The sequence below is a fragment of the Pinus tabuliformis genome, chromosome 4_2 (genome assembly GCF_031772625.1).
Source record: "Pinus tabuliformis cultivar Carrire ecotype Pingquan chromosome 4_2, CPIR1, whole genome shotgun sequence".
In the NCBI taxonomy this organism is placed as follows: Eukaryota; Viridiplantae; Streptophyta; class Pinopsida; order Pinales; family Pinaceae; genus Pinus; species Pinus tabuliformis.
In genome coordinates this window covers 629,099,999-629,124,334 of record NC_142304.1, presented here as the reverse complement: position 1 = coordinate 629,124,334, position 24,336 = coordinate 629,099,999, and positions in this window count along the sequence as shown.

The following is a 24,336-nucleotide window of genomic DNA, read 5'->3' as shown; positions in this document are numbered from 1 at the left end:
GTTGAGTCTGTGTTCGCAAGGTCATGTATGCCTAATTTCAATCACTGACACACTTAGGCATTTTGCTGAAGCTCTGTTGACCAAACCACACCGCAATAGTGAGATGTTCGCTAGGTTTCACTATGCAATATTAGCCCTCAGTGATCATGTGCTGCTACCCATAATTACATAGAGCTTGATGCTCCCTCCTTGGTAGTCTCCACTATGCAATCCTCGAGTCAACCCCACTGACTATCGCCCATAACAATGCAGACGTTTCTCAACAATCCATCTCAATATGTGTTTCCCGCAAGCAAATCTATCAAGCCTCTCGCTGGTCAATTGGAGAGTTTGACCGAGTAGTGATGTCGGACCTCACTCCTCCAAAACATTGTATGCAGAAGCTACCAAGCATGCCCCCTTCTGCTAACTAAAGAAATTGTGTAGACATGCTGGATAGACACCCGCTTCCTGTCACTGCACTATCCTCAATAATTGCACAGTTCTGTCATCCAGTCACCCTGTGAGCCGACCTGCTGCTACGCCTGAAAAATGCATAGTGTTCATGGGCTATATCCTAGCTTCCCAACATCCCTCTCAGCCCAGAAACTACGTAGGGATGTCCTGCAGGCCAGCTTTCTAGTTCCGTGCAGTTCTGGCTAGAAGCCTCCCAAAGCCCATTGCCAACCTCCTCAGAGAATCTGCATTGTTTTCACTGTCAGTGTCCCCCTGCGCCTGCATTGTCTCCTTGGAAAAATTCACAACTTTTCCCTCTAGTCGAGCTAGATCTCGTAGATAGTCAATGCTGATTTGGACTGCCCATCCCAGTGTCCGAGTGACCTTTGCAATTTTCATTAGCAGTTCCCAAAGCTTGCATCTCGTCCTAAAATGTGCTCTGCAAGTTTCAGAGCCTTGTCCTCTCTCCAGGTCACCTACACCTGGAAGTGAAAGATAATGCATCATGGTAGATAAGGAGAGTTTTGGACTTGATTTGGTCTCATCATGAGTGATTGCAAATGTAGGTACATGGATGAGACATGGCACGACGATGAACATGATGAACAAGGAGCCCAAGTTAGGAGACTTATTCACGGATGGATGAACACATGGCATGCGAAGTACAAACGAAGGAGAGACATGCATGTGCAACATGAAGTGAACACCAAGACCGTCAAAGACTCCACACACCATGTCATGTGGAGGTGAAGAAATGATACACCAAGAGCACATTCATCACTTAATAGAACTATAGCTCACTGTGGACACCATCAGCAACATGGACATACCAACATTGTCGTGTCAAATCATGTTATGAGTCATCTTGGCCATATCATTACTCTGGGCCATACTATTGTAAGCAATGTAACGTAACATGGAAGTCCAAGAGACCCACATGTAAGGTTGAAGAATCATGTAAGTCAAACATTCATGAGGGAAGTTGAACAATCACAAGGTTCCGTTTCACCCTTGGCTATCTATACCCCTCATTTGTACATGAAAAAGACTTTTCACCTTGGCTCCTCCCACATAGCCTTGAGAGTCTGTACTCTTTTCTTTGAGGAGTGAGCAGTGGCTCCAACACCCTACTACCGGAATTAGTGAAGTAATGGTGTACTGATGTGTCTTGGAACTTTCGCTTAATTCAAAAGCCTGATAATAGGCTAGCATGTTTTTACACATGTATTGTATTTTTTTGTAAGACTATTCTTTGGACACTTGTAATGCACATTTCTTTAACCTGTATTAAGACAGTTGAACTATTTTGGTTGTTTTAATACATATTATTAAGAAAATGTGTTGTATAAGTTGTTAACAATGTCTCACCCATGTGGGATATCCCGCTAAACACTTGACACAACCATTCTCCTAAACTTGTTATAATGACCATCGCATTCATGCGGACTATTCCGTTGGGTGTTGTATTTGCTATCCATTCACTTTGTGTTTGTGACTACCACATCTTTGTGGACTACTTCACCAGAAGTTGAGCATGTCCTGTTATGTTGTGTGTCTCTAGCAGAGTTGGGACTATTCCCTTTCAACTTGAGACTCACTTCCACCCTCTCCCTGTGTGGTGAAAGAACCTTGACACAAGTAACAATAAGCACTCAATAGGTACGAGAACCTCGTTGTTTGAAGACAAAGAAGACCACTCTCACTTGATGACAAGTAAGAGCTAAGGAAAACCCTTAAGACAATGGTAACTAGGCCAGCATGCCAAATGGGACTCCCACACCAAACAATGTGAGGTTTAGTTGGGACTTCATACTAGGGAGATCCCTTGAATGCTGGTGGGTCCATCACGTTAAAAAGTTTGACTTTCATGGTTGGAATATGGCACAAGGATGAATGGATGAAGAGAGAATTGGCTCATCCATTCTCTAGTTGGATGGAACGTGGTAGTCCCATCCCAGTTGGATTTTTCATTCATTAATAAGAGGTCTTTCCTTGGTATCTTATGTGTAAATGTATTAGTATATATGTGGGTTCTATGGATGATGTATCCTTGATATTTCCATGTTATTATGCTGGTTGCAAGCATGTAATATGACAATGATGATGTATGGATCTCCTTATGTTTTGATTTATAAATGAATGGATAATTTATCTATGACTTGATAGATCATAATGCGGCTAATGATATAAGGGAACAATGATTTTTCCTGATTCCCAGATAAGTATGAGACCCATGTGCACAGAGTCATTATTTAAACTTGTAGATCACATATTTGTGATATGTTTAACGAAATGCTTGTCATAGCTAGTAGGGGTCTAGTCTAGACCTTATCATTGCTTTTGTAAATGCATCATCATTTTGTTGTGTAAATTGATTTCTGAAAGTGTCATTGAGTTCTAGGTAGTGATGTCAGCTCTAGGCCTGAAAAAGTGGCACAAATTCCAGAGTTGCAAGCATAGGTCTAAAGGGAAAAATCCCTATATGCATGCATACCCATGTTTTTGGAGCATCCAAACCCTCTTGGATGCATGCATGCCCATATCAAGGGAGCGTCTGGGAGTTAAATGGTCTAAAAACTTAGTGAGACCCAACAACTGGTTACTTGAGAGGTTGGGATGGTTCTTGGGAGTCTTGCTACTGATGTGGAAGGTCTGTATCCAGTGTTTCCATCTGTTCCACTTCCTTAAGGTGACTTAGGAGGTCAAATCATATCATAGTAACTTCTCGTCACATGTTTACCTCGGTTAGTTGATTATTTGAGTAGATGTTGGAGGACGGTGTTACACTTTGTGAGGTTCTTAATGAACTATCTGTAATAACTTGGTAATCCTATGAATGATCTGACCTCATCCAAAATCCTTAGAGCTATCCACTCCCTGTTAGCTTCAATATTTTCCAGGTCCATTTCTATCCCTTCCTTGGAAACAACATGTCCTAAGTAATGAATCTAAGTTTGAAATAAATTGCATTTTCTTAGCTTGAAATACAACCGATGCTCTCTCAACAACTCATCACTCATGTCAGGTGCTCTCCATGCTGCTCCTCATTCTTTGAGTATACCAATATTTCATAACAAATACTATCACAAACTTATCCAGATAAGGGTGTAACACAATTTTCATCTAACACATGAACGTGGCTAGAGCATTCATAAGACCTAAAGGAACCACCACAAACTCATAGTTCCCATACCTTCTATGAAATGCAGTCTTGTAGATGTCTTATTCTTTGATGGGCACCTGATGATATCTTGATCTCAAATCAACCTTCAAATGCATTGTAGGTCCATTCAGCTGATCAAACAAGTCATTAATCCATGACAATGAGTACCTGTTCTTGATAGTCACCTTGTTCAACTGCTTGTAGTCAATGCACAATATAAGAGTATCATCCTTCTTATTTAAAAACAACATTTGTGCACCCCAAGGAGATACACTTAGCATAATGTATCCCTTATCCAACATCTCCTCAAGTTGCAAGTTCAGTTCCACCAACTCCAAAATACGCACCATTTACATTGCCTTAGATGTTGGTGCTACTCCAAACACCAACTCGATAGAAAATTCGACCTCTCTATGAGGAGGAAACTCTAGAATATCTATAGGAAACACATCCTAAAAATGATGCAAAAAAGGATACCTCCTTAGGACTTCATCATCCTCACCCTCTTTCCTTTTTCCACTGGAAATATGAACTGCAAATAATACACATCCCTTCCTACGACTGTGCTTTTCCTGCATAGATGTAACCATCGTCATTGATGTATGATTCTTCTTTCCCTACAAGATTCCCCTTTCCCCATAATCATCCAGACACACAATGACCTTATCATAGCAGTCTACCTTGGTCCTGTGAATGAAAAACCATTCTATGCCCAAAAGCATGCTATATGAACCCAAAGGAAGCCCATTTAGATGTGATGATGTAGGCATGCACTAAGATCAAATGCACAGGATCTCACCCAATGATGAACTATTCTCTTGGTTATTTTATCCAATTGCACCAACAAAGATTTTTGATGCACTTATTTACTCAATCAACATTGATCCACCAAGTCAGGACTAATATAGCTATAATTAGATATAGGATCAATCAACATAGAAACATCTTAATCGCAATGCTTACCAGTCATCTCGATAATGGATTCCTGGTGATTTTTGGGCCTATTACCCACAACTACATAAACCTAGGAAATAATCTAGCTTACATATTCAACTATTTGTTCCTCCTCAATATTTTAAACCTGAGGCCTGTCACCCTGATGTGATGGACAATCCCTCATATGATTCTCTACAAAAAAAATCCAACACCTCAAGGTTTCCTACCATCATATTTATTCTACTTCTCTTCATGTTAACATCCATGTCCTCTCTCAGCTACATTGAACTTCCTATGAGGTCCCACATTTTCCTTGTCACCTTCATCTTGAGGTCTTCCTAACTTAGGACATTTTCCTTTAGTCTTATCATTACCTTTCTAATCATTCTTAAACTCAGGCTTAGACTTAGACTACTCATAACAATGCTTCTACTTTCTAATAACCATGGCTCATCATACTCAATATGATCTTTGAATGCTAAAGGAAATCTACCAATGAACCTATGGACCTTTTTTTTTTCTCATCCTTAAGATAGGGCACATACCTCAACAACTCTAGTAATTTGGTTGCGTAATCTTCATCTATCATTGAACCCATTGTGAGCTCATAGAATTCCTTAGATTTCCCTTTATAATATCACTCAAGATAGTACTTCTTCCTGAAGAGTATTTTAAACTCATGCAAACTCAACTCATCTTCCTGAATGCCTCTGACATGCTTAACATCTTCACACTAGATATCTACTTTTCCCTTGATACTGAATCTAGTTATCTTGTCTTTCATGTTCTCCAAATAATTATGCAATATGAATGATTTCTTCATCCCATGCAGCCAAACTTTTGCATATTTTGATTTACTCACTTCCCCATAAAAAGTAGGAGGCTTGGCTTTCTTGAACTCATCTAGAAAGTACCCCCTATTACTCCTATAAGTATGTTGGCGGTAATGATGATGGTGTCTCCCAAAACTAGCGCTAGAATAAATTCCATGAGTACTAACCCTCCTCTCAGGTGTATCCAAATATCTGCCACCTCTGACTGACTCATCTATATCCGTAATGTGTCTTCCTTGATCCCTGTTACGATATTCCCCATTTGTCTTTTCCTCTTATCCCTGACTGATCCCGAACTGTCCTTGCTTTTGAAAATATGAAAGGCTCTAAAGAATCACTGCATTAACCTTGGCTTGCATTTCCTAAACCATTTCAGGCTTTCCTATGCCTCAATCAACCTATTATTAGCTACCTTACAACTTCTAATCTCTACACTTAGACTCCTCAGTGTACCTACTAGATAAGGAGAATACTCTTCTTCTTACTGCTCAACTGAGTTTTCCCGTTGCACTGATTTCACATCAGGCCCGTATGGGGATTCATGTGAACTTTAGTCCACCATTCTACTCTTCATCTATGATATTTTATTTCTTGCAAACATACCACGTTAGATAAACCAAATAGAAGATATAATAAAAAATCATACCTCAGTGTATCTCATGGGAGACTATGACATGTGCACAACTTAGTCTACATTAGAATCATATATATATATTATAATATACACACATATAACCATCATGATGTATGCATGATAATAATATAAAACTGTAACAATAATTTCACACATGATAACCATAACCATCTACATTTACCTCAAGGTCCAGTCTTGCAACCTCGCTTTCATACCACCCTATAACCACTCTATCCCACATTTACCCTCTTTTAAAATCTCTATAGATAAAACATGATCTATCAGTTACTATGACCTGAACCAACCCTCAAGTTCCAGTTATGGAAGTGGGTTTTACTAACTAGAAACATATGAGCTCCCCTCAGGGGCATCAGATCACCCAAGTGTTTAACAACAACCACTGGTGATCAATCCTTGAGATGAAAATTTCCCTTCTCACCCTTTACACCCCAACTAAAGGCTTGATAAATTGTGCATGTGAGTGGAAGTCACCAACTGTAATCATCATCCTTCATGCATGCAATTATAACTGAAATTATGTAGTTTAGAGTGTGTGACTATGTGATTAGCGCGAGTTTTTAAGAGTTGGATTATAGGCCAACGGCCATAAAAAACCACAACTTTCCATAACTCATTCTAGAATGAAAATAAGTATTTATAATGAATACTAACGCTAGAACTTACTCAAAGATGCCAATCACATTTTAAACGTTTCATTAAAATTTAGTAAACATAGTAGCTGTAGGTAATGAATGCATATCTGATCATGATCTTCTTAACTTCATCAGAGAATCATCTAGAAAGATCAATTCCCTCTCAAGCTAGCTACAACAACACTTGTTAGTGCATGCATACATTAACTATTCCATAACTAATAAAATCATGAACAAGATCCATAGTAAGGGCACATCATTCAACCATGACTATAACAATCATATAACTCTAATAGAATTCATGATAAACCGACCATAAGATCAACATAATAACTAGTACATTTTCTCATTAATCATCATAAGAAAATATCACATATTAATCATATGCAAATTTTGACCTAGTCAGGGACTTTCATGTACCACTCGACCTTTGATTGGGCTAAAAAAAATCTCTCTTCTAGTCAATCACGCCCATGCCATATTCCAAGCATGAATGTGGGATCATATGGGTTAAACCAAAATAGAACTAATTAGGGCTTGAAAAGGCCAAACACCTCAACCCTCAACCAAAGTGATTCACCTGAAGTAGTCTAGAAATCACAAACATCAAAACAAGATTGGATGCCTCCATCTTGCTTCACCAACTTCAGAGGAATTTTCCTATCTCCACCCATCTATCAATAGTTCTAACAAAAATCCCATCTCCACCCTTGAACCTTGGGAATTTTCTTAAGACCACCTTAACTAAGATCCAAGCCTACAAGCCATCCAAAGCTTAATAAAAATAGAGAACTCAATACATCATGGTTATCCAGGAAATGGAAAGTCAAGGCTCAAACCATTGTTAATCTAGGCAAATCCCATGTCAATAACAACAAAATAACGAAAGAACCACATCATTGTACCATGCATCCAAATTTCAGCAAGGAAATCATACATGCAACCTGTTACCTGTAATGAACTCCATCTTTAGCTTTTGATCCAACCTTTTTTCCACTGCCCACAATTCCTTTGCTTGTCATTTACTTTCTTCTCTTCAAGTCCAAGTGATTGCTGACATGCACCAAGAATGTTATAAGTGTGCGAGTGTATAAGGGAGCTAGAATGGACAAGAGAAAAGCCAAAAAATGTCAAAATCTATGAACAAATTAAAATTTTTGAACCTTTTCTCAGATACCTTTTTAACATTGGTGTCGAGTCTATTCATTTCCTTTTTCTTTTTTCTTTAATTTTCCTCTAAGCTCTCTCTAATTTCCCTTGTCTGCATATTTGTGTCACTTCAACTCCGTTTTCTCCTATTTTATTTGATTTCTTATATTAAATTCCATTTTATTGCCTCTTTGCCTTTGCCAATTCCTTTGACAATTTCCATAGCCATTAATAAACTGCGGGTGATTCCTACTACAATTTTTACCCACCATTCAACTTGGAATATGTGTCCCATGACCTTCGTTTTAGTTTATTTACATGAAAAATAAACTAGGGGTTGTTATAGGCTTCTTCAACTTCCCACTAGCCTTGAGCCAGTGCCAACCCTCTTTTCAAAAAGTGCCTAAGCTTCTTGGTTTTATTCCTTGTAGACATGAGAGAAAGATATGTAAGTAAATTTCCTTGATTTGTGCACAATGTTTTACTATAGAGGAAGAAGTGTGTGGTTTTTCAAGTTTTATTTCCCATTCATCCATTTCACCACATTCATAGAATATCCATATATATTTAGATTTGTGATATCAAGGTATTCAACCAATTGCACAAGAAGTTTCAAGGTGAATAACTCAGTGAGATTATTTTTTGCTTCCCTAACATTGCAGGAAAATAAGTAAAAGTGTGAATGAGAGAGATAAATTCTACCCCATACTCAGCTTATGGAGGGGGTGAGTTGAGTAGTGATATCAAAAAATGCCCAAGGTCTATCCTTAGAGATTGAGAGTAATACATGGAAATGGTTGTTTTGACATGTAGGCTTCCTAGGCATGGAGTCTCGCAATGCTAAAATATTGCATACCACATGAATATATGATTTTCCTTTGTCCTTGAAGATGACTCCATTTATTTCTAGTCATATGCCCTAATAGATGACTAGGGGGAGAAATCTTAATACATGTTTGGTTTTTTTAATCAAGCTAAGCCTTTAGATAGTCCACAACTGAGGGACCATCCCATTTGTAGTTGTGTCTAATACATTTATGAATTTCTTTCCATACACATTTGGAGAAAGGATAGTGAATAAAAATCTGTGAGATTGATTCACTATCTGAAAAATAGAGTGAAAAATATATTGGGACCATAGAAGGGTCACTTTTGGTGGAAATCTTAGGTGGGGGCCTTATTCCCTAGAAATATCCACATGAAAAGTTATAATTTTTGTGGGATTTTGAGTTTCCATAATTTCTTTTCCCACCATGGAGGGGGAAATCATCAGGAGACATTTTCATGGAGAGGTATCCATGTCTTGGACTATACATACTAGAGGGAGCTAAAGACCATATCAGATGGTCCTTTGTAGGTGATATAAAGACTAATATTTGAATAAAAATTGTAGTATATATTTTCCATTCCTTGACATGTGCACCCTCTAAATGAATATGCTTAAACCTTAACCATGTTTGAGGGCTAAAGAGTTTCCTTCTTGTGGAAATTTTTTGAAAATAGAAATATCATCTTTGATTGAGGAATTGTATAAGGTTTCTTGATAGAAAGTGTTTATATTTGGTGCCTATCCAAAGGTCCCTACACATAATAAATCTAGAGGCATATTTGATTCTCCATAAAAGTCCTCTCATAATTATTTCTATAGAATTAATGATTTGCTTCCTGACAATAGAGCCATTATTGGATGTTTTCCTTGCCTCCCTAATCTAATCCATTACAGAGGGAAGATGTATTTTTTTATCATTACCTACTCCCATAGGTGTGGCATCCCCTGGTTAATATTTCACTATTGTAAACAATTGTAATTATTTTAAAAAGGGATAAGAGAGGGACACATATTCCATTGCTTGAGGAAGGAGATTAATTGAGGGAATTGTTGTTTTAAATATCATTCCTGGTTGTTTGAGTGGGCTCACTATTCCATAAATTAATTGAAATAAGAAGGGATGTGGGTATATGTCCTTTAAAACTAACCACAAGCAAGAATAAGACAATAAACATTAAGGCATAATGGTTTGCACATTCCATGAGGTTGATTCCGATGTAATCATGGAAAAGAGTGGGAAGTTAGTTTTTTTGAAAAAGGGGAAGGAGGACCTTCATACGGGTGAAACCATGGATACATGTTCTCTCTCACTCTCTTTCTGGAAAACATAAACATGCATACACAAAGGGAATGAACTCCATCACACATAGAAGTTATGGAAGAGTGTAGAAAAGAAGCATCTAGATTTTTTTGTGAAAGAGTCCATAGTCGTTGTTTTTAAGCTCTAGAGGAAATTTAAAAACTAATTGAATAGCCATCTTAAAGGATTATTAGGAATATACATCACAAAGAGTAGTTCTTGTTTATAAGGCTAAAGAACCCATTGGAAGCTTGTGGATTGATGAACCTGTTGGACTGGGAAGAGTCACTCAGGTGCTTGTGAGGTCTAATGAACCATAAGGAGCTTCCTTGGGGTTGAAACTCTAGTGCTTGAGTCATTGATAAACCAACTAGAGAATGATTAATTTAACCATCAACAAATTATCCACTAATGAACCTTCCTTATTGTGCACTCTCTTCTCCTAAAAGTGAGTGAAATTTCCATGCATGGTGAAATCCTAGCATGAATGTGAGTATGTTTGGATTGTTCAAATGATAATGTGTGTAGTTGGTGGATGAAGGAAGTGTTCCTTATGTTATCTTTTATTAGTTTTTTTGGGGTTAAAAATCCTTTGAAAGCACTCCACCTCAAGATTTTGAATTTGGCTCGAGGGTGAAAGATACAAGTAAAAGTGACTATAGCTTGTCTATGTTTGGGTGGAGAGTTGAAGTCCCATTCTTAGTCGAAACACTATTGCAATGTATAAGATAAGTGTTTCTCTAGCTCTTGTACTTAAATGTATAAAATGTGTTCACTATGTTGGCTAATGGACTATGGTGATGTTAGTGCTAAGGCATGTGGTTTATGTTTATGAGTTGAATTGGAAATGATTTTTCCTATATGCCTATGAAACAATGATTTTGTTGTAGGAATTTGGGTACTGCATGGTATCGTATTGGTTGTTGTGAGCTTTTTTTCTTATTACTATTAACCTAAGAGGCTATTATACCTCTAAGTTGTTATGGGTCAGTAATTTCTTAATGGTCTCATTGAAATTGAATGGATAAGTTCTTGTCTTGTCTATTATGTTGAAATTCTTTCATTATTTCTAAGCTCAAGGGGCACAACTCTTGTTGAAATCGCAAGAGAGATAGGTCCAAGTGGGCCATATAATATCCTTAAGGCCATTAGGACGAGCCTTGGAGAAAGATCAACATTTTTAGAACCATCATAGCTGAGTCATAGACTAAGTCTCTATAAATGCAATGATTAACTTATGCAAACACTATCCCTATGGTATTATCCCTCAAAAAGTTTTAGAATATAACTCATATGACCTTCCCTTGCGATGGAGACTTGGAAATCTTACATATGGGAAGTCCTCGTAGTGTCATTTCTCATAAACCTCCAAGATTGTATCTTCTAAGAATTATGTTCTGAGAAGAGAAAAAAAGGGTTCATGTCATTTGTCATGCTTTATATTTTTTCAGCATGATCTGACTCATCAAGCACCCTAGATCAAAAGTATTTTTGTTACCTAAAGAAAAAATATTCCATCATTTTTTGACAAAAAAATTCTTGACCTCGCTGAATAAGCACTTAGTCTTTCAGAGTTTCTTCCAAGGAGTTTCCTTGGAGAAGAAATTTTCACCGAGAAAGAGTTTTCTCTAAGATGGAGTTTTTCGGAGAGGTTTTCTCCCCGAGGTGAGTTTCTCGCAAGATTTATTTTTCTTCAAGATGGCTCCTCTTTGAGATGGGTTTTCTTCAATATCTGAGAATCTCTAATGTTGGAAGTTATTGCATCATTGCCCCACTCAAAACTTTGAGATTGTTTTCTCTGAGAAGGTTTCTTTTCACAATGGAATTCCTGCGAGTTGGGTTATTACAGGGTTTATACGATAGGATTTGGAACTAATACAACATTTCCAGGTGGCAATGAGGAGGCTGATTGGGACAACCATGTGGGAACCACATTTGTAACACATAGGTGCCACATGGAAAATTGATGACATGGCACTATTTATTTGTTAACTTCAAATGGTCACCTCTTTCAATCTAGATCTCAAATTGAGACAAAATTTATGTCACTGGAATCATCTCGATGAGACAAACATGATGATATCATTCACTTGAGGTTTGAAGAAGTTGATTACAAAGAGGTGGTAGTTACTACTAATAGAAAAGTGCTACTACAACCTTGGGACCATCCATCATTATTTCCTACAAAAAAATAAATTGAGGAAAGAGAGAGAGAATCAAACATTGAATGCCAAGGGTTTTAGAGGGATTGGGAACACATATGATGTTGTAGGAGAGGATCTTCATTCAAAACCCTTTGAGGCGCCCAAAGCTCTAAGCACTCCTAAAATTGACTATTAGGAAACTAGCTCACAAAAATATAGAGAAGATAGGTCAACACCTTATAAATTAGCCTCTTCGAGGGGGCAACCTCCTTTACATTATACAAATGAATAATTCTTGGATTATCAAATGAAAATAACTCTTTTTTATATATAGGAGTCTAAGTGGTCCAAATATAATCAGAGCCTGCATAACAATAATATTGTAGGGGCAGAACAATACAATAAGGGTGTTTCACTAATAATAGTAAGTGGCTACACTAGTAGTATAGGGACCTAACATGCCCCACTCCAAAAAGTGTTGTCCTTAATGCTTCAATAGTTCTGGATGCTTCTGTATAAAATTCTCACCTCTCATGTGGAATCTTCAGTGGGTAAGTTCTTCCACTCTATGAGATACTCTGAAATTGGTTGATTTAATAGCTATCAGGTTTTTGTTTTCATGATTGCTTCAGGTTCCAATATGATTTTTACTTCCTTGTCAAGTTTTGGAAATATTGTTTGAATTGGGATCTTGTCACCTATAACCTTCTTTAAGCATTAAACATCGAGAGCTGGGGGCACTCGGGAAGATGGATGAAGCTACAATATATATGCCATAATACCAATATTTTGCAACATCTTGTAAGGACCATAGTACTTTGGTGAGAATTTATTATCCTTCTTAGCTCGCTTGAGGGACATTTTCTTTTATGGTTGTAGCCATAGAAATAACCAGTTGCCTACATCAAAAATTATTTCGTTGCAATGTTGATATGCCTGGTTTTTCATTATATTATGTGCCAAAGTGAGTTTATCCTTTAAGAGTTGGAGTACTTGTTTTTTTTAGGGTCTACCTTAACACCTTCATGAGATACAATATGAGCCAAGTATTCCAACTCTTGTAGTCCAAAGAAACATTTGGAGGTTTTTGCATATAATTGTTTCTCCTAGAATAGTATGAGCAATATATCAACATGTTTAACATGATCCTTCCAAGACTTGTTGTAGATTAGTATATCATCAAAAAATACTAACACAAATTTTGTAAGGAAGGGTTTGAAAATGGAATTCATCAAACGTTGAAATGTAGAAGGTGCATTGGTAAGGCCAAAAGGCACAACCAAAATTTCATAATGACGCTCATGACTTATAAATTTTTTTTTCGTGATGTCTTCAATATTCATTATGATTTGATGACATCCTACATGAAGGTCCAACTTGCTGAAGTAAATTTCTCCATGCAATTCATCCAATAATTCATCAATGAGAGGAATGGGAAATTTATCTCTAATAGTGAGCTTGTTGAGCTCCGTATAATCTAGACACATGCACCATGATACATCTTTCTAGTGCACCAATACTACTCAAGCAGAGAAAGAACTTTGACTAGGTTGAATTATACCAACGTCTAGAATTTCTGCAACCATATGTTCAATTTCACTCTTTTGTGCAAAGGGATATCTGTAAGGCCTAATGTTTGGAGGAAAACTTCTTGGAAAATCAATAGAATGATCATGATCACAAATAGGTGGGAGGCCTTTGGGAGTCTCCAATACCTTGGAATGATTGTCCAAGACTTTTTGGTGATCTGGAGAAATAGATGATTTCACGTAGGAACCTCTAGCGAACATAATTGTGCAATTACACCATGTTGTTCTTCCTTTAGAAGCTTTGTCATGTTTTTAGAGATGATTATCTTTCCTAGTTTCCCTCTGATACCCCTTAATTCAACTTCCTTTCCTTCTAAAAAATATTTCAAGAAGAGTTCTTGAAACATAAAAGTTATTGTGCCCAAAGATTGTAGCCATTCGACTCCTAGTACAACATCAACACCACCCATTGGAATGGAAAGCATTGGAATATTCAAAACATATTCTCCCATGGATAACTTGATATTATGGCACTTTCCAAAGAAATTTATGGCTCCTCGACTTGCAACCATCACTTGACACTTTGGTGTTGGATATAGGAAGCAACTGAATTCCTTGGCTATCTTACAATGAATAGGATAGTTAACTGACCCAAAGATACAAATAATTTGGGATTGGGCAATCCCAACCACTGTAGTAAAGTTCTTCAACTTCTTGGGTCTTTCCAGTTTCTACTGTAGGACCTTTGTGTTGGAGTTCTCTCATATCACTACACCTTTAAGTCAAGTCACCAAGGGTGAAGAGAAATAAAAGTTCTTTTGGTCTGAAACCCAATAGAATGTGTTTGCCGAGTTGAAGCATCACCTCTACTCTGCACCAGTGTTCACATTAACAAAGCTGCAACAAGAATTTGAGATTAAGGCAGATGGCTTTGACTATGCCATTGGTGCAGTTCTGTCTCAGTAGGGGCATACGGTGGCTTACCACAGTGAGACACTTTCAGATACAATCTGAAAGTATCCCACCTATAACAAAGAAATGTATTCCAATGTTGAGGTCTTCCGTTAATGGAAGCATTACATTCTGGGGAAGGAAAGAGTGATCCACACAAACCATCGACCCCTGTCATTCATATAGACACAAGGGAAGTTGCAAAGTGATCACCATTAGAAATGGTTCACATACCTAAAACATATCCTTTTGAACATTAAGTACAAGAAGGGTAGCACCAATAATTTTTCAGACTGCATCAGTCGACTACCATTCATGGCACTAATCACTGTGATTGACTTTTGTGGGCATGAGACTTTGAGGTGGTCATATATTTAGAAGAGTGATCCAAAATTTAGTAGCACATACCAGACACTCCTGGAAGGAAAGAAAGTTCCAAATTTTCACCTCCAGGATGCACTGTTATGCCACTTGGGACACATCTATGTTTCTTCAAGTGTGTTTCATTATGATTTTGGAGGAGCACTATAGTCAGGTCACTAATCAATTTAGAGTAGAGAAAATAGTAGCAGTATTCCAAAAAAATAATTATTTTCCGAGCCTTCATCAAGATGTTGGGAATTACATTAGATCTTGCATTGTCTATGCCATTCCAAAACCAACCATCAAGAATCAAGGCCTATATACTCCTCTACCTACTCCTAGTTGACCTTGGGAATCCATATCCATGGATTACATGTTACACCTTCCTTATACTAAGCATTATAATGACTGTGTTTTCATGGTCGTCGATAGATTCTCTAAGATGGCCACTATAGTGGCCTGCAAGAAGAGTATCATAGCAGAGGCTTCTACTAAGATCTTCTTTGAGCGATTGTGGGTACACTTTGGGATCTCAAATTCCATTTTCTTAGATCAGGATATAATATTCGTGAGTGCATTTTGGTCAAGTCTATGGTCCATGCCAGATACCAAACTTACTAAGTTGATGACTTTCCACCCCCAAACTTATGCCCAGATAGAGGTTGTCAACAGGATGATCGTGCACATTTTGCACATGTGCAACTAGAAGCATCCACACACATGGGATGAAAGCCTCCCCTATGTCTAACACAAATACATCAGAGCTCTCCATAGCTTAATTGGCTACAACCCCTTTAAGGTAAGGCTGGGATTTGACCCATTATGTCCCATTGATGTGGCCATACCATTTGCAACTACTTTGGCTGATTTGACTCATGTCCAGCCTAAAATCGACAGGGCTAAGGTCATTGAGCAAATTCAGCACATCCTCCATTGGGTCCATGATATATTGGACAAAGCCAATGCTAACTACAAGTAGCGCCATGATCAACACGAGGTGCTGCACAAGTTCCAGGTAGGAGACAAAGTTTGGCTACATTTGTAGAAGGAGAGACTGACTGGACCCCACAACAAGCTTTGCCCACTCCAATATGGGCCACACACCATCACCAAGGCTATAAGGGACAATTCCTTCAAGCTGAACATTCCACCATTCCTTGGTCTACACCTAGTGTTCAATGTAGACAACCATTGGCCATACTTTATACCAATGTTGGACACATCCGACATAGAAGAACAACTCACACCAAAAGAGATAAACCCAGAATACATGGAATAGGTCACAACTAATTAGATCATGGACATGTAGATCAATAAAAATCACCAATAGAGGATCTAGCTATATCAAGTTGTCAAATTAGGCCAACTCCTTCACTAAGGCAAGTAGTTCACTAAGGAGCATGTTCAGCAAACATTTCCTCACCTCATGGAGGCTCTGCATGCAATGGGGGCCATTGCTTCCTAAGGATGGAGGAATGATCCAGGTGGATATTGGTGGCCACCAACCTATTCCACCTAGACCTCCAGTCAGTTTCATCCATTTCCTTATTTATTGCAACATTCACTATTTTTAGCATTTTTTCAGTCCTGAACTTCAAGAGGAGTTTTGATCCCCTAAACGACATTTTTTGGAGGTCTAAAGAAGGCCTATATCCATAGTAAAATGCCTACTTCAAATTCTATAATAGTTAAAGAAATCATTCCAACAAAGTATCATACTTACCAAATAGAGATGATATGACCGAGTTACGACCCCTAGAAGTTGGTTGCTTAAATAACCCAGACAAGGCCTGAAAACTCTTAGTGTTTCATCTTGTGGAGTTATGGTTTTGGTATTTTAGATTTTTTCCCTTGATGTTCAATATTAAATAAGCCCTTGAGTCTCATTGTAACATAGTTCATAGGCATGTAACCTCCACATTTCTTCTCAGAGACAAGTTACTGTTAGCTCTGCTATATGTTTGATCATTTTTGAGGGTCAAGGACAGCTTGGCCGTGGTGTTTTCTGCAATGAGTGGCTAGTAGAAGTTCATTTAATCTTTCCCCCCTTCATTTTTTTTATATCCTTATAACTCCCACTAACTTGTTTTTCTCTGTTTTTCCTCCAAAACCCTTTTAAACCTTTTTTACCTACTCTTGGGCATATGTTGTTTTAACACTATGAAAGCCTGCTTAAACCCATGTTCCTCTAACCTCCCAGGTGTTTTTTCCTTATAAGGCTATTAAACCACATAAACCTTGTTTAAAGGATTTTTGGGTGTTTTTCTTGTTTTAACATTATAAATCCCCCATAACCCTTAATAAACCCCGATAACCTTTATAGCCTGCACATATCATAAAATTCATAACCCTAAGCTTCAATAAAGCCCGGGCCCACCCCTTACCTGTCATATCAACCAAACATGTGTGTTAACCGTGCCTTTTCTCTCTGTCATCCTATCATCCCGCCTTATCATCTGATGGTGTTCACTTTCCCTACTCTGCGAAACTGCATGTCCATTAACCCACGGGAAAGTGGTTTTCTCCGCTGTCCTATCAGCCACGTGTCGTTGTTTCATTGCATCGCTCCTCCATATACGGAAACCGCCCTCAGCCCGAAAGCGGTGCGGGGAATACCGCTCGCCCGCGAAACCGCTTGTCCCCCGCTCATTAACCATCAATCATCTCCACCTCCTGTCAGTCGTTGGATCATTCCCGCCGCGATCCAACGACCATCGTTTGCCTATCCCTGTTTATGCCCGATAGCCCTCTCAGATCCAATCTCCACTATTTGATTTACAAGATCCGATGGCATATAATCCATCTCACGTCTGTGCCTTCCCATCGCCTCCAACCTTCAAATCTCAGCCGTCCGTCTGAGTAATCCAACGGCTGGCGTTCGTTCTCAGCTCCTAGTTCATTATTCATGCATTTTATGTGTTTTGGGCCTGTCTTGTGTGCCCGAAGGAGGAAGGAGACTGCGATCCAGTAATATGTGCATTAAATCCTCAGCTAGCACATTAAAAGAATAGCACAGCCAAGGAAGAAAGGACGATCCTCCAGCAGTTCAACACCTTCAACAGTTATGGACATTTATTCATGAAACATTCCACCTGTTCAAGGAGTACAACAAAGTACCAGAGAATGTCAAATTTGTTAATTAAAACAGTCAAAATGTATTAGAGGCCCATAATAGTTTGTAAATGTGGTTGGTAGTTAGTTATGACCCCTCCATGCTCAGGGTAGCAGAGCAATTTTGTGAAAAACTCCATATATACTGAAAAGAAGAGGTAATTGGGTTGATGAATGTTATTCTGTTGTAAGCTTCAACTTCTGGAGACTATAACTACTGTGTAACCTACAACTTTTGGTCTTCATTTCCAGCTAATACAAGCTTCTTTTATTGTCAATTGCTCACTTTCCACTTCTCCTTTCTGTTTCGGGCTGTGCCTGTTTTGCATTTATTCATGTGCTATTAATGTTTAGCATTAGAGGTGCTATCATCCCACCTCTGTGTTAGGATTTAGCATGTATCATTGAATCTCGTTGCAGGTTTCTGTTATTTTAATGCCAAAGAGCTATCATCCTATCTATGTATTAGAAAAACAGATTTATAGACCTTTTTACTGGTTTCAGCTAGCCATCATAGAGTCATGTGCATCTACTGGTGTGATCAATGTTCTCCATCATCACATTTTCTTTAAAACTGTGAGTAATTGGTGGTTGAAAGCCTTGAGGTCTATGGGTGCTCACCCATGTCTAGGGCTAAGCATAGTAGGAGTGGTTATCTGGCTTGAATATGCAACATTTCTTTCATTCATCCACCATTTATCCAACATTTGTTTGAGTTTGTAATGTTCCCGAGCATCTCTGGTATATAACCTAGGAGAGTTTCTTGGGGTGATAACATTAATTGGCACCGTTGCAGGGGAGAGGAGATTCGAAGCTCATTTTCCATGGGAGAACAACACAACTTCAATATTTGATGATAGACAGGGTTTGAACACAGTTTCTGGTTGTAATCATCTATCTGACGACTCCACTGGAGGATGACCATCCTTTGGTGACTCCACATCGAAGTTCTGGCTCAATTTGTGAGACATACTCGAAGAAATCCTCAAAAATTACCTGATGAATTAGTGCTTGAACCTGAGAGGACTGTCAAAGCAAAGAAATCTTCAAAGAAAGGGGCATCAGGATCAGGTAATCCTAAGAAATCTTATTCATCTCTGAAAGATAAAGTTATTACTGAAGATTTACAGTTTGAAGATCTTGAAATCAGTACTGTTAATAAGGAAAAGCCTTCAGAGATTAGTTCAGCCCCTTGTGCAATTAGTTCCCCTTTGAATCTCAATCTAAAGAAAGCTTCCCATTCAACACAAAATATCCCTTTATCTCTGACATCAATCACATTACTCCCTACCATTCAATCTGCTACTATTCTTCCAAATATTCCAATCATGGCTGGAAAGCAAGCACCTACGAGGATAGAAAGAATTGTAGTTGCCAGATATGGACCATTGGTGTTTCTTGTGCCTTTAAATGCTATGCCTGTGGGAGAATATCAAAATTATATGCCTAAATTCACTAGAATAAAGGGAGTGACAGCAGAAGAACACTTAGAAGCTTTTTACAGTTATGCTGATAATTTAGATATAAGTGAAAATGATGTGTGGATGAGAGTTTTCATTCAGAGCCTTGATGCAGAGGCTAGGAAGTGGTTCAGAGAATTACCCCAGAGATCTATAACAAATATTGAAGCATTATATGACGCATTTTTGAAGCAATGGGGAGATAAAAAGGACTTGTTGTATTACCACACTGAGTTTGGTAACTTGAAGAGGGAAAAGGGGAATCAATACCTGATTCTAATAAGAGATTCAATCATATGTATAGTAAGATACCAGTTGAGATAAAACCTACTGCTACTTCTGCCAAACTCACTTATGCCAATGCTTTTGACTCTGATTTCTGCCTGCTATTGAGAGAAAGGAGATGTGCCACGCTGGCAGACATGCAGGATGCAACCCTAGAAGTAGAGTCTAACATAATGGCTGCAGAAAAACTAAAACATCAAGCTGATAGAAGGAGGCAGAGAGGTCAGGCTTCTACTTATTTTGCATCATCTTCAAAGCCTAAATTGGACAAAATGACTAAGATGATAGAGTCATTCACTGCTGAAATTTCTAAGCTAAAGGTTGAGCAAAATTTAGGAAAAACAAGCTAGCATAACACATTTGCTCCATGAAATCCAAATCCTTTCAGAAGAGAAAATGAGCACTTCCAAATAATGCAGAGGGGTGAAGAAACAAAGGAAGAATAAAAAGTAAAAGCTCATTTCCAAAATGTAGTCATGGAGGAGGAACAATTTGAAGAGAATAAGGATGAAATTCACCGCATGGAAGATAAAGACAACACTGCATTTTTTACTTTGGCTGCTTATGAAGAATCATTACTGCAAGAACAAGACAGTCAAGAATGGGATAGAGAAGCTGTCCTACAATCTAAACAACATAAAAGATATAACCTGAGGTCGAATGTAAAAAATTTCGAAGAAAATCCTGCACAAAGAACTGTTGTCCAAACAGAACCACAGAAGATCAAGCAGAGAAAACCAGCAGTTGATCCAGTCATCCTAAAAGCCCCAGCTCAAGAGGTAAAAAGTTCTGATAAGTCATATTCTTCTTTCAGCTTTGAGTCAGAAGTTCAGAAATTGAAAATATCTGTGCCTCTGGTTGAGTTGGTGAAAAGTGAAGTATTTAGGAAGCCTATCCTTGAAGCCCTTGAGCTAAAAACCAAACAAACCTCCTCTGACTCTATTAATTTGCAAGATGATAAATCGACCATTGTGCTTAGCCCCATGATTGAACCTACTAATAATAATTCTCCATCTTTTTATGTCTCCTTGACCATTCATGATAAAATACTTCACAGTTGCCTACTAGACACAGGGGCCAGCCACAATCTAATGCCTAAAGTTGTCATGGAAGAGTTAGGCCTTGATATGACTAGACCCTATCATGATTTATTTTCTTTTGATTCAAGGAAGGTGAAATGTCTTGGATTGATTAAAGATCTGACCATTACCTTAACTCAGTTGCCCATGAAGAGTATGATGATGGATATTGTGGTGTCATATGTCCCTCCTAAGTTTGGCATGCTACTGTCCATAGGGTGGATTAAGAGACTAGGTGGGACATTATAGAATGATTTATCTTATGCCATTGTCCTAGTGTTTGGAGGAGAAAGCAGGAGATTGTACAGAGAAGCACAGTTGGCATATATTATCAGTGATGAGAAGAATCCTACAAATCATCCCATTTATGTAGTGGACACTGATTTTGGAGCATGTATTCTCCAAATAGAAGAATCTCAGAAGGCCGAAATGTAGCTCAGGAAACCAACAGTTCAGGCCAAAGGAGAGAAAGGAAGTCAGGTTTGGGAAATGTTCTTCGATGGAGTGTGTTCTAGGGAGACTGCAGGAGAAAGCGTGGTGCTAGTATCTCCATAACAAAAAAGCATTCAACTGTCTTTTAAGCTGGTTTTTCAAGTCACAAACAACATAGCACAATATGAAGCACTACTGATGGGCCTAAATGCAACAAAAGAGAGAGGAATTAGACGCATAAAGGTATTTGGAGATGCTAATCTGATCATTCAGCAAGTAAATAAAACATTTCAAGCAAAGCACCCAAGGCTGAAAGCATACAGCGATGAGTTATGGAAAATAAAAGATTATTTTTATAATTTTTGTATTTCATACATTCCTAGAGCCCAAAATCAGCTTGCTGATTCCCTTGCTATTTCTACTAGTTTATTTATACCTCCCATGTCTCCCAGACTAGTGTATGAAGTTCAAATGAAGTATAGACCATCCTTGCCCGATAATGTCCACCATTGGAGAGTCTTTGAAGATGATGATGAATTAAATAGGTTCCTTCAAGTCATTGATGAGTTTTCAGAAATGAAAATTGACCAAGAAAATGATGTCTTGTTAGAAAACCCCCAATCCCAGCTTAGAAATAAAATTGGTAAAAACAGCATTGTCCAACTTCCTAGTAATCATATTCCTAAGGGCCTAATTCCTCTTAAAAGACTTTTTGACCAAAATTATGTGGCTTAAAAAGCTGCCAAAAAAGAAGACTAGTCGGCAGTCTGTAAGCATGATATAGGAAGTGCAAGTCAGCCTAGGTATGTGAATTTGTCCACTCATTTTTCTGCTGATCAAAGTGCCGAATATTGCAATTTAATGAGACAATTTGCTGATGTGTTTGCCTGGGAGTATAGTGACCTGAAAACATATGATAAGAACATAATTCAGCATAAAATCCTTCTGGAGAAAGACACAATTCCTTTCAAACAGAAGCTGAGAACAATAAATCCTATGCTCCTTCATTTAATTGAAAAAGAAATTAAAAAATTGTTGGCTGCCAAGATCATAGTCCCTCTCAGGTATTCAAAATAGGTAGCCAATCTAGTGGTGGTAAGGAAGAATAGTGGAGAAATTAGACTGTGTGTTGATTTCAGAAATTTAAACAAATGCTCCAAGAAAGACAACTATCCTCTGTCAAATATGGAGAACTTGTTGCAAAAGGTCTCAGGAGCTAAAGTAATGTCTTCCTTGGATGGGTTTTCAGGCTTCAATCAGATTGCTATGCACCCAGATGATCAAGAAAAGACTGCATTTACCACTCCTTGGGGCACTTTTATGTATGCCAAAATGCCTTTTGGGTTGATGAATGCTGGAGCTACCTTTCAGAGAGCTATGGATATAACATTTTTGGGAGAAGAGGACAAATTTGTGCTTATCTACCTTGATGATATAACAATTTATTCTAGCAGCCATCAAAATCATTTACAGCATTTGAAAAGGGTGTTTTTGAAGTGCAGGAGGTTTGGAATATCAGTCAATCCCAAAAAATCTCAATTTGCTTTAAATGAAGGAATGCTGTTAGGACATATTGTGTCTGCTATAAGTGTTCAGGTTGACCCAGAAAGAGTCAAAACAATTCAGAATTTGTATGTCCCTAGATCAAAGAAGGATATTCAGTCTTTTTTGGGCAAAATAAACTTTGTCAGGAGGTTTATACCAAATTTTGATGAATTAGTGAAACATATTACCTCCATGTTGAGAAAAGGATCAGAGGTAAGATGGACTGAAACAACAAGAAAATCATTTAATTCCATCAAAAAAGCTATAATGGAAGCTCCCACATTAATAAGTCCATATTACAACAAGGAGTTCCATATATTTTCTTTTGCCTCTGAAGACACCATTGCAGCTATTTTATTGCAGGCAGATGAAGAAGGTTTAGAACATCCAGTGGCATCTTTCAGCAAGAATTTGAGGGATGCTAAACTGAGGTATGATATTATAGAAAAACAGGCATATGCTCTTATTAAATCCTTAAAGGCTTTCAGAGTTTATATCTTGCATTCAAAAATAATTGCATATGTACCCTCTGCTGCAATAAAAGATGTCTTAACACAACCTGATGCTGATGGAAGAAGGGAAAAATGGATTGCTAAAATGATAGAATTTGATATAGAGCTGAAGCCCATAAAGCTAGTCAAAGGTCAAGGGCTTGCCAAGTTATTAGCTGAAGAAAATTGCAAGTCTTTGGACATTGATTTCCTATATGCAAATGAAAAATATGGTCAGGCAGAAGAGGAAAAAATAGTTGAAACAGAGAAAAAATAGTCCGTGGCTGAGAATCTAACTTCATGTGGTAGGTATTCTGCAATAATTAATTTCTTATTGAAGCTAGAAATCCATTTAGAATTTACGCAACTTCAGGCCAAAACTTTAAAACTTAGAGCAGCAAAATTTTACATTATGGAAAATCTGCTCTATTGGAGGGATCCAACTAGAATATTTTTGAGGTGTCTGGACAAAGAACAGTCAAAAGAATTTATGCAGCAGTTTCATAACAGCATGTGTGGAGGGCACCCTTATTGGAAAACTACAACCCATAAAATTCTCAGAGCTGGGTACTATTGGCCCACTTTATTTTCTGATGTATTTGTTTTTGTTAAATCTTGTGACAGGTGCCAAAGATTTGAAGGAAAACAACATTTGAAATCCCTGCCCCTAAAACCAATTCAGGAAAAAGGACCTTTTCAGCAGTGGGGCTTGGATTTTATTTGAGAAATTAATCCACATTCCAGTGCCCAGCACAGGTGGATATTAGTAGCCACTGATTACTTTACCAAGTGGATTGAAGTAGTCCATACCAGGAAGGTTGATCATAATGTGGTCATAAAGTTTTTGACAGAGAATATCTTCAACAGATTTGGTTGTCCACATAAACTAATCACAGATAATGCAACAGCTTTTAGGGCAAAAGAACTGGTGGGAATGTGTGATTCAATGGGTATCAAACTTGTTCATTCCACCTCATATTATCCATAGGGAAATGGTCTAGAAGAATCCTCTAA